This window comes from Pantherophis guttatus, chromosome 2 (assembly GCF_059756535.1).
Source record: "Pantherophis guttatus breed Tessera chromosome 2, ASM5975653v1, whole genome shotgun sequence".
Taxonomy (NCBI): domain Eukaryota; kingdom Metazoa; phylum Chordata; class Lepidosauria; order Squamata; family Colubridae; genus Pantherophis; species Pantherophis guttatus.
The window spans coordinates 292,983,707-292,998,763 of record NC_142064.1 but is presented as its reverse complement, the minus strand read 5'-3'; the positions used below and the strand labels follow the sequence as shown (position 1 = coordinate 292,998,763).

The 15,057-nt window shown below is 43.9% G+C and overlaps 1 pseudogene across 1 annotated transcript; it reads right to left on the bottom strand.

The window, feature by feature from the left end:
* Positions 1–15,046, bottom strand: LOC132711518 (uncharacterized; annotated as a pseudogene). Its single transcript, XR_015731862.1, has 7 exons — positions 14,854–15,046; positions 13,691–13,899; positions 12,972–13,576; positions 12,625–12,739; positions 12,441–12,508; positions 4,282–4,411; positions 1–3,236 (listed from the first exon to the last, which is right to left on the bottom strand). The product of XR_015731862.1 is annotated as an uncharacterized LOC132711518 (transcript).
* Between the last annotated feature and the right edge of the window lie 11 nt (positions 15,047–15,057).

Below are 15,057 nucleotides of genomic sequence, written 5' to 3'. Positions count from 1 at the left end.
TAGAATAGAATTCTTTATTGGCCAAGTGTGATTGGACACACAAGGATTTTGTCTTGGTGCATAAGCTCTCAGTATACATAAAAGAAAAGATACGTTCATCAAGAATCATGGTACAACACTTAATGATAGTCCTAGGGAACAAATAAACAATCAAATCATATTAGGAAACAGTCAGTATAAATCGTAAGGATACAAGCAACAAGGTTACAATCATACAGTCATAAGTGGGAGGATATGGGTGATAGGAACGATGAGAAGATTAATAGTAATGCAGACTTAATAATGAGTTTGAAAGTGTTGAGGGAATTATTTGTTTAGCAGAGTGATGGTGTTCGGAGAAAAACTGTCCTTATATCTAGTTGTTCTGGTGTGCAATGCTCTGGTGTGCAAATACCATCGTTTTGAGGGTAAGAGTTGAAACAATTTACGTCCAGGATGTGACAGGTCTGTAAATATTTTCACAGCCCTCTTTTTGACTCGTGCAGTATACAGGTCCTCAATGGAAGGCAGTTGGTAGTAATTGTTTTTTCTGCAGTTCTAATTATCCTCTGAAGTCTGTTTCTGTCTTGTTGGGTTGCAGAGCCAAACCAGACAGTTATGGAGGTGCAGATGACAGACTCAATAATTCCTTCATAGAACTGGATCAGCAGCTCCTTGGGCAGTTCGAGCTTCCTGAGTTGGCTCAGAAAGAACATTCTTTGTTGTGCTTTTTTGTTATTCAAAATTTCCCCAAATCCCTCCCCCCAGGGATCCAGACTGAATGTCCAATCCCCGCCCCACATAGTGTCAAGTGGGGCAAATCTTCAGGTCTTTTCATCCATCTGGAGTTCCAGGACGGTTGGCCTTGACTGGCTGTAAACAATTCCACTCAGCAGCTAGTAATTCGTGAGAGTAAATCTCCTTTATTCACATGGGCCATCTTTACACCAGCTCTCTTCCCAAACCCCAATGAAATGCCCACCCTCCCTGTTACTATGGCAGCCGATAGCAGGCAAGCATCAAAGGGAAAACCCATGCTGGAGATCCAGTTGACCCTCCGAATGCTTCTTTTCTGTAGACTAGCCATACCCAGATCCTGCAACCGTTCTTCATACGTTTTAGTCTTCAGGCCTTTAATCATTTTAGCTGCTCTTCTTTGCACTTTCTCCATAGTCTAAACATCTTTTTTGTAATGTGATGTGTTAGAGTTTGCAGCAATCCAACCAACACACAAGTAAATAATTCAGCAGGATTCATTTATACAAGAAACTTCTTTATATACAATAATATACAGTATGATGCATGTATACAATTCCCATGCAGCAGAAGTCAGAACCAGAACTCAGAATCCAGAAGTCATAATCATAGAAGCAATATCATACAGAGGCAATATTGCAAGGACAAAAGTACCTCTTATATACAAAGTCAAGCTAAGCCACGCCCAGGCTCCGAGATGTCTGGGTCACTAAACAGTCCCCATTGGCTGACGTGTTATCATGTCTATTCCAATTAATGAACACTTATACACTGACATGATGACCAAAACTGGATGCAGTATTCCAGGTGTAGTCTTACTAAGGCTTTATAAAACGGTACATGATTCTGATTCTATGCCTCTGTTTATACAATCATGGATTATATTAGCTTTTTTGGCTGCTGCCACACACACGTGACTCATGTTTAAGTGATCATCCATTCAGACTCCCAAGGTCCCCCTCACAATTACTGTTTTTGAGCCAGGTTTCAAGTAATCTGTTTTTCCTGCCCAGGTGTAAAATCTTACTTTTCTCCACATTAACTTTCATTTTGTTGGATTCAACCTTGTCTCATTTGGATCAGAAAGGCACAATATGCACACACATACAAATCTATAGAGACAGGGTGGGTCAGTGGTTAGAATGCAGTACTACAGGCTAATTGCCCACAGCCAGTTCAATCCTGACCGGCTCATGGTTGATTCAGTCTTTCATCTTTCTGAGGTCGTTAAAATGAGGACACAGATTGCTGGGGACAATATGCCAACCTTGTAACCTGCTCAGAGAGTGTGGTAAAGCATTGTGGAGTATATAAGTCCAAGTGGAATTGCTATTGCTATAGTTTCTCCTGAGCGTGGATCCTTTTATGAGAAGATGACCATTCTGAGCAAAACTCTTTCCACATTCCATGCATTTATATGCTTTCTCTCATGTGGATCATCATATGGGAAATAAGTTGACCACTTCGAGCAAAGGTCTTTCCACACTCCATGCATTTATACGGCTTCTCCCCAGTGTGGATTCTTTTATGCATAGTAAGTGTACTGCTATGAGTAAAGATCTTTCCACACTCCATGCATTTATACGGCTTCTCTCCTGAGTGGATCTTTTTGTGGATTCTAAGACCACTGCTCTGAGTAAACGTCTTTCCACACTCCATGCATATATACGGCTTCTCCCCTGTGTGGATCCTTTTATGCACAGTAAGTGTACTGCTACGAGTAAAGATCTTTCCACACTCCATGCATTTATACGGCTTCTCTCCTGAGTGGATCTTTTTGTGGGAAATAAGACTACGTTTTTCAACAAAGGTCTTTCCACACTCCATGCATATATATGGCTTCTCTCCCGTATGGATCATCTTATGGGAAATAAGATTACCACTTCGAGCAAAGGTCTTTCCACAATCCATGCATTTAAATGGCTTCTCTCCTGAGTGTGTCCTTTTATGGGAAACAAGATTACTGTTATAAACAAAGGTCTTTCCACACTCCATGCATTTATATGGTTTCTCCCCTGTATGAATCCTTTTATGGATAGTAAGTGTATTGTTACGAGCAAAGGTCTTTCCACACTCCATGCATTTGTAAAGCATCTCCCCAGTGTGAACCCTTTCATGGGAAGTAAGTTGCCTGCTTGTTCTAAAGTATTTTCCACATTCCAAACATTTATTAGGCTTCTCTTTTGTATCAATAGCTTTTTGAGATATAAGGAAGTTATTTCCAAGAGAAAGAATGAATAAATCCTGTTCATTTACTTGTACTTTAGCTTTGATTAGGTTCACACTTTTTCCAGTATATTTTTCCCTTATTTTCTCTTGTTGGGCAAGAAAGTCTTGCATTCGTGCATCAGTGGAAGATGAGCTTTCCTGATTCCAATTCTTTGACTGGTTCCTCTCATGGCTTTCAAATTCCATTTGAATTCCAAACTTCTCCCTTCCATCTTTAGCATTGATCACTTGCAACAGTTCACAGGAATCTTGATTCTCCTGCCCATTTTTACCTTCAAAGCAAAAGGGAAAAGAAAATGATAACAAGGTTAGAGAAAAAGATCAAAGTTAGGCCTGAACTACTTTAGTGCGAGATCACACGAGACCAGTAGTGCAAGATCTCAAGCTCTTAATATCACATGATCTCACACCGCAGTACTTTAGGCCTGCGTTCATTTAAGAACTGAGGACTGCATGAGATCCAGGACAAAATTCACTGAAAACGAAGAGGCCTTCCCTCTCTTTGCAAAGCATTTTCCCTGGATCTCATGCCGGCCTTGGTTAGCAGAGAAAAGACGCCTAAAGCACTGTAGTGTGAGATCACGTGAGATCTTTTGTGCAAGATTTCCCACTACTGATCTTGCGTATCTCTCACTACTTTAGGCCTCTTCTTTCTGCAAATTCACCAAAGTAGATAAAGAAACTGATGGCTCACCACATCCTCTCAAGGTAAATCCCGGCAGGATGGGGTGGGGCAACAGGTAGGGCGAATGTTGTTGCAGCGCCTCTGCTGTCATTCATAAGTGTGAATGACGGCTGTGGTGCTGCAACATTTGTAATTTCAGGAGTCTTAAGTACTTGGTGGAGGGCTGGTCGTAACGTGGAACGGTCGCTAAGTGAACTGTCGTAACTCGGGGATTACCTGTACTTTAGGATGCTCTGAGTGACATTGCATGAGGCCTTTGTTCTTGAACTGGATTGGGAGAATGCTCTTCCATGGGCTGAGTGTGAAACTTCTATTATCAGACAATTCTGGAGGTTTCAGAGGACAAATGACAACACACTACTCTCACATGACCTCCAGAGGACACATAAAAGCACACCTCGTTCTTCTCAGCCCTCACAGGTAAGTTCAAAGAGAAATGGAAAAATAGGGATAAGAAATGGCAGAGAAAGCATCTAAGCAAAGAGACATTGACTCCTTCCTTCCTTGGAGCACGAGAAGATCCTTTCCTTCTCCCTCCCAGGAGACGATATCTGATTAGTGGTTTTTTATTAAAAAAGCTAACTAGAATCTGCATTCTTGAACTCTCTGATTGGGGACTAGAGAACTCTTACCCAGAGAGGCCACGTTCCTATGGTTTTCAAGCATGACTTCCGAATGCAGCGCTTTCTGGTCAGGATCCAGCTGAGACCATTCCTCCTCACAGAAAGACACAGCCACCTCCTCGAAGGACTCAAGACTCTCCTGAACACGGAAAAAACAGAACAGAACAGGAGGATTCGCAAGATCTATTCATCTTCATCAATGATTAAGACAAGAGGATAGAAGGGGAACTCATCGAATTTGCAGACTAGACCAAATTGACAGGAAAAAAAAACCCCAGAACAGTGGTCACCAACTGGTGGTTCGTGGACCACTGATAGTCTGGGAGAAAATTTTGGTAGTCCGCAGAGAAATCGTTGCATTTCTCTCGGGGAGCCCAGCCAAGGTTTCCTGTGCCGCTTGCCCTTCAGCACTTTGACTCCCAGAGACAGAATGGGGTCCTTCAGGCAGTTAGCTTGGCCGCCCGTTAGCAGAGAGAAGCAGCCGGAGTCAACCCTGGCTTTACTGTCCATTGCAGATGCTAGATCAGCCCCCTGCAAACTCTTGTTTCTCAAGGAGCACTCGCTGAAGAGGCACGGGAAACTTCGGCCGGGCTCCTCGAGAGACGAGTTTGAAGGGGGCTGATCTAGCGTCTGCAATGGACAGCAAAGCCAGGGTTGACTCTGGCTGCTTCCCTCTGCTGTAGTGCTTCCTGAACGTGGTTTACCGCTGTGACCCCAAGCGCTCCCTCATCAGTCCCCCGCAGCAGCTCTCCTCCAGCTGGCAGGTTGAGCCCAGCGCCAGCTCTCGTATGCCAAGCCGACCCTTCGTCTACTTCAAACCATCCCCCATTAGGGGGACCCCACAAAGCTCTCACCACCCCTTCCATCCTTCTGCCCCCAGCCTTTTGGATGAGGTGGAAATCCTGGATATTCAGAGGTTGGGTAGCCATGGCCAAGAAGAAAAGGAAGAACAGCAGCGGTTTCAGGAGGAGGAGGAGGAAATCTCCCCCTCCTCCTCCTCCTGGAGATATCTTTTTTTTTTTATTAAAAAGTTTTATCAAGTATTACAATTTTTTCCCTCCCTCCTCCCCCCCTTCCCTCCTCCACCCACCCCCATCCCTCATCCCCCCTCTCCCTCCAACCCCCCTCCCTCCCCACCCATCCCGGACTTCCCAGGGCAAATACAGGGTATAACATTTAACAAACATAAACTAAAATATGCTAACTTTCTGTAGGCTCCCAACTCCCTCTTGCTCTTTAACTCCCCTTTGAACAAAGAAAACATAATTCAAAAAGAAAATGTTGGTTTCATCCATAAGCCATTTGAAGCTTTTTAGTCCGATATTTGTTTTGAATATAGTCAATCCATCTTCTCCATTCCAATATATATCTTTCATTTGAATGGTCCTTCAAGTATGCCGAAATTTTTGCCATCTCTGCTAAATTCACTACTTTTAATGTCCATTCTTCAATGGTAGGTAAGTCTTCCTTCTTCCAATACTGCGCCACCAAAAGTCTGGCTGCTGTTATTAAATTTAAAATCAATTTAGTCTCTATAATCGTACAATCTGTAATTATACCTAACAAAAAGAACTGTGGAGTAAATTTTATCTTCTTTTTGAGAATGTTTTGGATAATCCACCATATTTTTATCCAAAATGCCTTAATTTTTTTACATGTCCACCATATATGATAATATGTAGCATCATCACATTCACATCTCCAACACTTGGGTTGCACACTTGGATACATACAGGCTAGCTTTTTAGGATCTAGATGCCATCTATAAAACATTTTATAAAAATTCTCTCTTAAGTTTTGGGCTTGCGTGAACTTTACATTTCTAACCCATATTTTTTCCCACGTTTCCATCATTATTGGTTCTTCAATGTTTTCTGCCCATTTTATCATACAGTCCTTAACTAGCTGTTTCTGAATCTATTTCTATCTTTTTATATGCATTAGACTTTGGTCTCTAATTTGTTTTACCAAGTTCTCCTCATTTTGCGAGATACCAATTTTCTGATCTTCTCTCCATCTAGCTTGCAGCTGTCTATACTGAAACTATGTTTGAATTATCCTTTCTTCTCTTGATTCAAAAATTTTAGTTGTAAGATACCTCCTTCCATATTAAGAAGCTCTTTATAAGTAATCACATCTTGTTTTTGCTCTCACCACCCCTTCCATCCTTCTGCCCCCAGCCTTTTGGATGAGGTGGAAATCCTGGATCTTCAGAGGTTGGGTGGCCACGGCCGGGAAGAAAAGGAAGAAGAGCAGCAGCGGTTCCAGGAGGAGGAGGAAACCTTCCCCTCTTCCTCCTCCTGGAGATATCTTTGAGGTACCGTATTTTCCGGCGTATAAGACGACTGGGCATATAAGAGGACCCCCAAATTTTCCTGTTAAAATATAGAGTTTGGCCTATACTCGCCGTATAAGACTACCCCTCTTCCAACGCACACCAAATAAAAATTAAAAAAACATCAACTGGCTCACCCACAATGTAAAAGCAGCTGTGCTAGACCCAAAATGGCCCCTGAAACAAGCAGGAACCTCACACAGCCACAAAAAGCCCAAAAACCCAACTTTCACACTTTACACACACAAAATTCCACATACAGCTTTGTGAGATTTTGTGTGTTTGTGTAGTTAGAGTGAAACACTACATAAACACACTAAATCTCAGAAAGCTGCACAAATATTATTTTATTTTATTTTATTTTTATTTTTATATGAAAGCTAAATTTAAAACTTCCTAAACTTTAAATGGCTAGGTCTAAAAAAGAACAACTAAAAAAAACCCCAATTAACTATTTTTTTTAAAGCTCCCAAAGGGGAAAAAAACTTACCCAATAGAACAGGGGTCTCCAACCTTGGCAACTTTAAGACTTGTAGACTTCAACTCCCAGAATTCCTCAGCCAGCTTTGTTTTGCTGGCTGAGGAATTCTGGGAGTTGAAGTCCACAACTCCCTGCCTGCTTGATTGCAGGCAGGGAGTTGCTTGCTGATGGAATGGATTCAGGCAAGCGAAGCAAGGCAAGCAGCTAAGGCAGTGGTTCTCAACCTTCCTAATGCCGCGACCCTTTAATACAGTTCCTCATGTTGTGGTGACCCCCAACGATAAAGTTATTCCTAAAACCATCAAAAATATGTGTTTTCCGATGGTCTTAGGTCAGGGGTCCCCAACCTTTTGGACCTCAGGGACCACCAACTTCATAATTTTAAATTTCGCGGACCACTAATACGAATCCAGTGCACCGCTTGCTGAAGCACCTGGACTCCCAGTACGGGATGGGGTCCTTCAGGCACTCTCCCTCCTGTCTGTCTCTCTCTCTCTGTCTCCCACTCTTTCTCTCTCATTCTCTCTTTCTCTCTCTCTCATTTTCTCTCTCTCTCTCTCCCTCTCTTTCTTTCTCTCCCACTCTTTCTCATTCTCTCTTTCTCTCTCCCCCTCTCTCATTCTCTTTCTCTCCCCCTCTCTTTCTCATTCTTTCTTTCCCCCACTCTTTCTCTTTCTCTCCCCCCTCATTCTCTTTCTCTCCCCTCTTTCTCATTCTCTCTCTCTCTCTCTCACATTCTCTCTGATTCTTTGATTTTCTTTCATTTTGTCTTTCTCTGTCTCTCATTCTCTCTCTCTCTCTCTGATTCTCTCTGTCTCTTTCTCTCATTCTCTTTCATTCTGTCTTTCTCTCTCTTTCATTCTTTGTCTCTTTCTCTCTATGTCTCATTCTGATTCTCTCTCTTTCTCTCTCATTCTCTCTCTCTCTCATCTCATGGGCCAGCCAGTGTCTTGGGGCTGAGAGGAAGTCAAGCATCTCCCTGAGAGACTGAGGGCCGAAAGAAGTGTGGGAGCGAAGCACTACTTGAACTTGTGCGGCATGAGCATTCGCCTTGGTATATTTGCGCCAGCCGATGGCCAAGGCAGCCCTCATCTCTCTGCTGAAAGTGCAGCATCAGGATTCTGCCTTGCTATATTTGCGGCGCAAGGCAGCCTTTGTTTCCTGCTGCTTGGGTCTCAGAGCGGAAAATAGCGTCTGATCCGGAGAGCAGCTGGATTTTGCTCTCTAATCCGGATGCCAGATCGGCCCCCTGCAAACTCTCGTCTCTCGAGGAGCGCTCCCTGAAGCGGGGCTGGAAACTTTGGTTGGACTGCTTGAGAGAGGAGAGCTTGCAGGGGGGCGATCTGGTGTCTGCAATGGAGAGCGGCATCCGGCTTTTTCTCTCCGCTGTAAGAGTGCTGTAAGAGCGGCAGCCCTCATCTCCTAATGCTTGGGACTCGGAGCGGTAAATGGTGACCGGTCCGGGGGGCAGCTGGATTTTGCAGTCCCAAGCACAAATATACCATGGTGAAGGCGGAATGCTGATGCCATGCAAATGCAAGTAGCACTTGACTCCTGCACCTTCCAGCCGTCGCCGCCGCCACTTCAGCCCGCTTGGGCCGCCTGCCCCCCCCTTCCATAACAGCACCTATTATCTCATTCAGGCCAGCATGGGTTGTGTTCCTTTTCGCATGTAGCACCACCTGCAAAGTTGCACATTGCACATGCCACAAGTAAAGAGAAATTTCCTGACAGTGAGAGCAATTAATCAGTGGAATGACTTGCCTTCAGAAATTGTGGGTGCTCCAACACTGGAGGTGTTTAAAAAGAAATTGGACAGCTATTTATCTGAAATGTTATAGGGCTGAGCAGGGGGTTGGACTAGAACAGGGGTCCCCAACCTTTTGGACCTCAAGGACCACCAAATTCATAATTTTAAATTTCGCGGACCACTAATCCGAATCCAGCGCGCCGCTTGCTGAAGCACCTGGACTCCCAGTGACAGGATGAGGTCCTTCAGGCACTCTCCCTCCTCTCTCTCTCTCTCTCCCCGTCTCTCTCACTTTCTCTTCCCCCCTCTCTCTTTACCACTCCTTCTCTCTCCTTCTCTCTGTCTCTCTCCCTCCCTCTCTCCCCCCTCTCTCATTCTGATTCTCTCTGATTCTCTTTCATTTTGTCTCTTCTCTCTGATTCTCTCTGATTCTGTCTCTCATTCTCTCTCTCCCTCTCTCCCTAATTCTCCCTCTCGTTCTCTCTTTCATTCTCTGTCTCTTTCTCTCTCTGTCTCATTCTGATTCTCTCTCTCTCTCATTCTCTCTCTGTCTGTCTCTCTCTTTCATTCTCTCTCTGATTCTGTCTCTCTCTCTCTCTCATCTCATGGGCCAGCCAGTGTCTTGGGGCTGAGAGGAAGTCAAGCATCTCTCTGAGAGACCGAGGTGCACTGAGCACCAACAAGGGCCGGAAGAAGTGTGGGAGTGAAGCACTACTTGAACTTGCACAGCATGAGCATTCGCCTCGGTATAATTGCGCCAGCCGGTGGTGCAAAGCTGCCCCTCATATCCTGCCGCTTGGGACTCAGAGCAGTAAATGGCGATTGGTCTGGGAAGCAGCCAGATTTTGCTCTCCATCGCGGACGACAGATCGGCCCCCTGCAAGGTCTTGTCTCTTGAGGAGTGCTCCCTGAAGCGGTGCGGGAAACTTTGGTCGGGCTCCTCGAGAGTCGAGAGCTTGCAGGGGGCCGATCTGGCATCCACAATGGAGAACAAAATCCGGCTTCTCCCTGAACCAGATGCTGTTTACCGCTCCGAGTCCCAAGCGGCAGGAGACTAGGGCTGCCTTGTGCCGCAAATATACCAAGGCTGAATCCTGATGCTGCACTACAGCAGAGAGAAGAAGCCGGATTTTCCTCTCCATTACAGACACCAGATTGGCCCCCTGCAAGCTCTCGTCTCTCGAGGAGCCCAACCAAAGTTTCCCGTGCCGCTTCAGGGAGCGCTCCTCGAGAGACAAGAGCTTGCAGGGGGCCGATCTGGTGCCTGCAATGGAGAGGAAAATCCGGCTTCTTCTCTCGGCCTTAAGAGTGGGGACTGGCGTATGGGCGGGGTGATGTGGGCGGTGCAGCCGTGTATTCCTGTGCGCGGGCCAGATTAATTGCTCTCGGGCCATATCCGGACCAGGGGCCATAGCTTGAGGATGAGTGCAATATAACAAATGCAAAAATAAGAAAATTTCCCTGTGGACCACCAAAATTTTCCTGCGGACCACCGGTTGGTGACCACTAGACTAGAAGACCTCCAAGATCCCTACCAACTCTGTTATTCTGTTACATTGTTCCCAAATTCTCAAAGCAAAGATATTTACTAACTTAAATTGCTACACAAGTCCTAATTTTAGGTGAGAAAATGGGCAAATCTGAAAACTACTTTCACTGAAGAAATATTTGGGGAAGTTTTATCAAGTCCATTGATTCTCCAAAACCTTCAGTGCCTTTCAGTAAAGTAATCCCACTTCTGGATCACCTGATCTATCACTTTGTCTATCATTGATTGATCTAGTAGTATAAGCCATTGGCTGAAAGGAAGAAAACAAAGAAGAGAAAATTCCCCGGGAAAATTATTTCTCAGCCTTTGCAAATCGGGAATGTTTGATCTCCTAACCGAGGCGCAAATCAGAGGATTGGAAATTATTTTGTAGCCCAAAGTACCGTGATTACATGCTCAACACGGCCACATCCTTTGGATTTTAATAGTCTGCTTTATTTTTTAATTCAATTTGCTTATTTTTTAAAACATTATTTACACATATCAATGTGTGAATGGTGTGATACCCGGGGATCATACATTTCAATACAAATAAACATAGTATTGTTACTCATAGTTCTTACATTTCCTTTTCACCATTTCATATCATTTACACATACCCCTTGCTACCGCCCTTCAGTTCCTAAACCTCCTCCTCCTTCTTTCATATATTTTAATATCAAATACATATGTACTATTATTCCTCTCTTATTTCTATCTCTGTTTTAACTTTTTTTCCCATATCACTATAATATTCAAAGATGTTTCTTTTCTATTTCCTATCTTTCACCTGTTTTATTATTTATATTTCCCTTATTTAGCTCTTCACATCTATTTTATGTTAAAGTTTCATCCTTCATTCTTTCATTATTCAATGTCTGAATGTATGCTTCTAATACCAATCACAATCATTTAAACATTTAAGGTACAGTGCCTTAAATTCATGTTTTTTCCAATCCTTCAATCTCTGTAATTCTACTATTGATAAACCTTTACCTTAAAATATATTCTTTCATTTTCTGATGACCCATGGTTTAATTCTAGCATTTCACTAATCATATTTTTATACATTATTTCATAATACCATCATTCAAACTGTAATTTTCTAATTAATGCTTCATTCTTACTTATAAGTATTCATAATTTCTATATTTTACTCTTCATACCTATTTATATTAAGATATTACCCTAACGTCTGTTGCACTACATACAAAATAATTATCCAACCTATATAATTCTAATATTAATAAACATTATTGAAATATATTCATGGAAGACCTTTTTATTTCTCCAGGTGGGCCTGGCCTAACTTTCTCCCACTTTTTAAACAATTTTAATATTTTAATATTTTTAATATTTTAATACTCAAAGTTTAAATTTGTTTTAAATTGATTGGGGTTTTAATCTGTCTGGGCCAAACTATTTAATTCGATTTTATTCCTGCTTTTAAATTTTGTATGTATGTATTTTATTGTTGGCTGAGTCCTTCAGGATTAGGGCAGTATACAAATCAAATAAAAGTAAAAGTAAAGTAAAAGAAGATCTTTTACTCTCTTCCCCCCACCCCCCCTTATCCATCATCTCTTACCTATGTAAAAACTTTTAGTCTTTTTTTTTTGGCTTGCCTCCCATATTCTTCTCTTACTCCATCTGCTTATTTTTGAACTACAGGTTATAAATATGGCTTTTTAAAAATGGTATTGTGGCAATGTGAGTATTTATTTATTTTTCATTAGCCTTGCACAATTCCGAGTCAAAGAATTACAAAAAAAAAATATTGGACTCTAGCAGTTCCTGCCACTGTGATACGTTTATTCCTATTTCTTGAAGGACTTTTTAAAAAATTGCTTCTTCTAAAGTCAAAGTTGGACGAGTACCTAGGAGAGCAAGATAACCAGAGGAAGCTATGCTTGCTGACAGCAACCTGAACCTGTCATTCTGCTCTCCATGTTGTGGATGAACACAAAAATAATCCAGGCCAACAAGCGCGAGAAATAGAAGGAGGGAGCCCTCTGCACACCCGCTTCACTTCCTGAAGGGAAAATAAAAATCTAATAACTTTTCCCTTTCTTACTTGATTTGGAGGTTCAACTGCTGTTTGATCTCTTTCATAAAAACCAGAAAGCTTCATTCTTGGTTTCTCTGTAAGGAATGAATAATTTCAAAATGCATCATTAACAAAATAGGAGGAAGTATTCCATAGAAGAGAAGAGAGAGCGAAGGTAAGACAGATGGGAAATCGGAGGATCTTCCATTACCTCCTGAGGTGTCTGGACTTGGATCTTCCCAAGGGATCTTCCTGAAAAACAGCTCCTGAGGGGAATTTGATGGGTTCTTCTTTCCCTCAGGATCTCTGATCTCTACAGTGCAGCACTTCAAACAGGAGGAAGGAAAAAAGAAGCAGAATTAATGAATGTCACACGAAATGAAGTGGATTCTTATATTCGGAACACAACCTCAAAGCCCCCAATATCCATCTGTGAGGCTGAGTGAGAAAACAAGGGAACAATTGCCACATATGATGAATGTCAGAGAAGTTTGGGAAGGAGGGTGAAGTATTCAACCACTTTCTCTATTTCCTTCTGAGCCCCCTAAAGTCTCTCACCTGCAACTGGACCTGCTCCTTCTGCTCCTCCGCTTGGCTCAGGAGGAGGCCTTCCACCAGGGCCACCGCCTGGGAGCTGGTCTCTGCTCCACACTCCCGCACCCAGCCCTCCATCTCTGGGGGCAGAAGGAACAGGAGCTGCTCCAGGACCACCAGGTCCAGCATCTGGGCTTTGGTGTTCTTCTCTGGTCTCAGCCATCGCCTGCAAAAGCCATGGAGTCGGCTGCAAAGTCCTCGGGGACCCTCAACCTCCCGGTATTGGATGGAGGTCCAGGGCGGAACTTCTGAAGAGAGGATGGTTTCCTCCTCCAGGATCTTCTGCCAGGGTCTTGTCCAGAGCTTCCCCTCCTTCCCAGGCTGAGCAGCTGAAGGGCCTTTTCCACTTCCCTCCTTTCCAAAAGGTTGTGTCTCCATCCTTTCTCTGTCCTGCAGAGCAACTGCAAATGGCTCCAAGGACTCTGGTGGGTCTCCAGATGCCTTTTCCTTCACGGGACCATTTCTGGGGCTGCAGGACTGATCCCTGCAAGGGATTCCGCTCTTTTTCTTCTTCCCCCAAGAGGAAAGTTTGCCTTGCAAAGACCACAAATGGCTTCCAGTTTCTGTATCTGAGATGGGAAGAAAAAGAAACACCAAGAATTAGAAAGTGGAATTCAGCCACTGAGCGACCTTCCCCCAACCTGCCCGGAGGCCCCCCCTCCGCCCCCCCCTTCCCAGCATACCGCTTCTTTCGCTTCCCTCGGCAGGGAGAAGGCGGCTGGGGAGCATGGGACCCGGGAAGGACACCCCCCCTCACCTGAGGCACCTCTAAATGTCCCCCAGCCAGACTCTCCCGCACCTCTCTGCCACCTGCGGGGCCCCAAGGGTTAAGAAGAACGAGTGCTGCGTCCTAGAGAGGCAAGCGTTTCTGGTGTCAATTCCTTCACACCTCCTGTACAAAGGCAACCGTGATGTTAGCCCTCCAGTGGACCAATGGGGAAGCGCCTAGAGTTCCCTTCCGTTGGCAGAGGGCGCCCCCTGGTGGATTTGGGGCGAAGCGCCAGGATTATAGAAAGGGCTGGAAAGAGGAGCGCCTTGGTGGGGGAAAGGAGAGGGCGGGGAGGATGGGTTTGGGAGTAGGAGGAAAGGCCCCTCCCAATGGCTCCATGTCAGACAAAGGCTTTTTCCTCTTTTATATCAACCCAAATGCATTGAAGGAAGTTTTCGCCTTTCTTCTGTTGCGTTTCTAGACCTGTTTGGTTATTTCTTCTATATAGTGAAACTACAACTCCACCTCTTTCATTCTCTCTGTTTCTTATTTACAGAAGAGAAGAGAAGAGAGGAGAGGAGAGGAGAGGATGACATCATGTCTGCCCTCCTCCTTCTGTTCATCAGACTAGAAAATACCCAGTTCCAGCAACGGTTTTTTTATATGTTTTAGCCTCCATCTTTGTTGCTCTTCTCTGCACTCTTTCTAGAGTCTCCAGATCTTATTTATTCATTTATTATACAAAACACAAAGAAAAATAGGAATAGGAAATCAGGAAAAGGAGAAAGACAGGAAAAGAAAGTCTGAGATATAAGAGAAAAAAGGGGGGGAAAACGTTGCCTTCATTTTAGCACAATGCAAGATTTTTTTTAAAAAAATCATTCCAGCCTGACAATTTAATCTAATACACAAAAGCAAACTCATTTTATCTCTTTCCTTTGAACACTTTAAATGTGAAAATGTCCAATTTAACGGCTGGGGAAGGAAAGGACAGAATGGTCCTGAAGACCCCGCTATGGCTGAGGGAGGGAGGGCTCCCGCCCGAGGGGATCTGCCCTCTGATTGGTTGCTGCGGGTGGAAAGGGGGCGTTTCCCTGTTTTCCCGCCTTTTCCTTCTGGGCGCCGTTTGAGATTTACCTCAGTATCTTCCCAACTGTCTTCTCTGCTGCGAATGTAAAATACGTTTATAGGGAAATAAAAGTAAAACTTTGTGTCCGTGTCTCCCTCTTCCTTTGGACAGCAGCTGCGCAATTACTTCACATTAAACCTCTTCAGTTGCCCCTTCCGGTTAGGGGTTTTTATTTTATCCCCCGAGAGTGTCGGAAGAAAAATCAGGTCCAG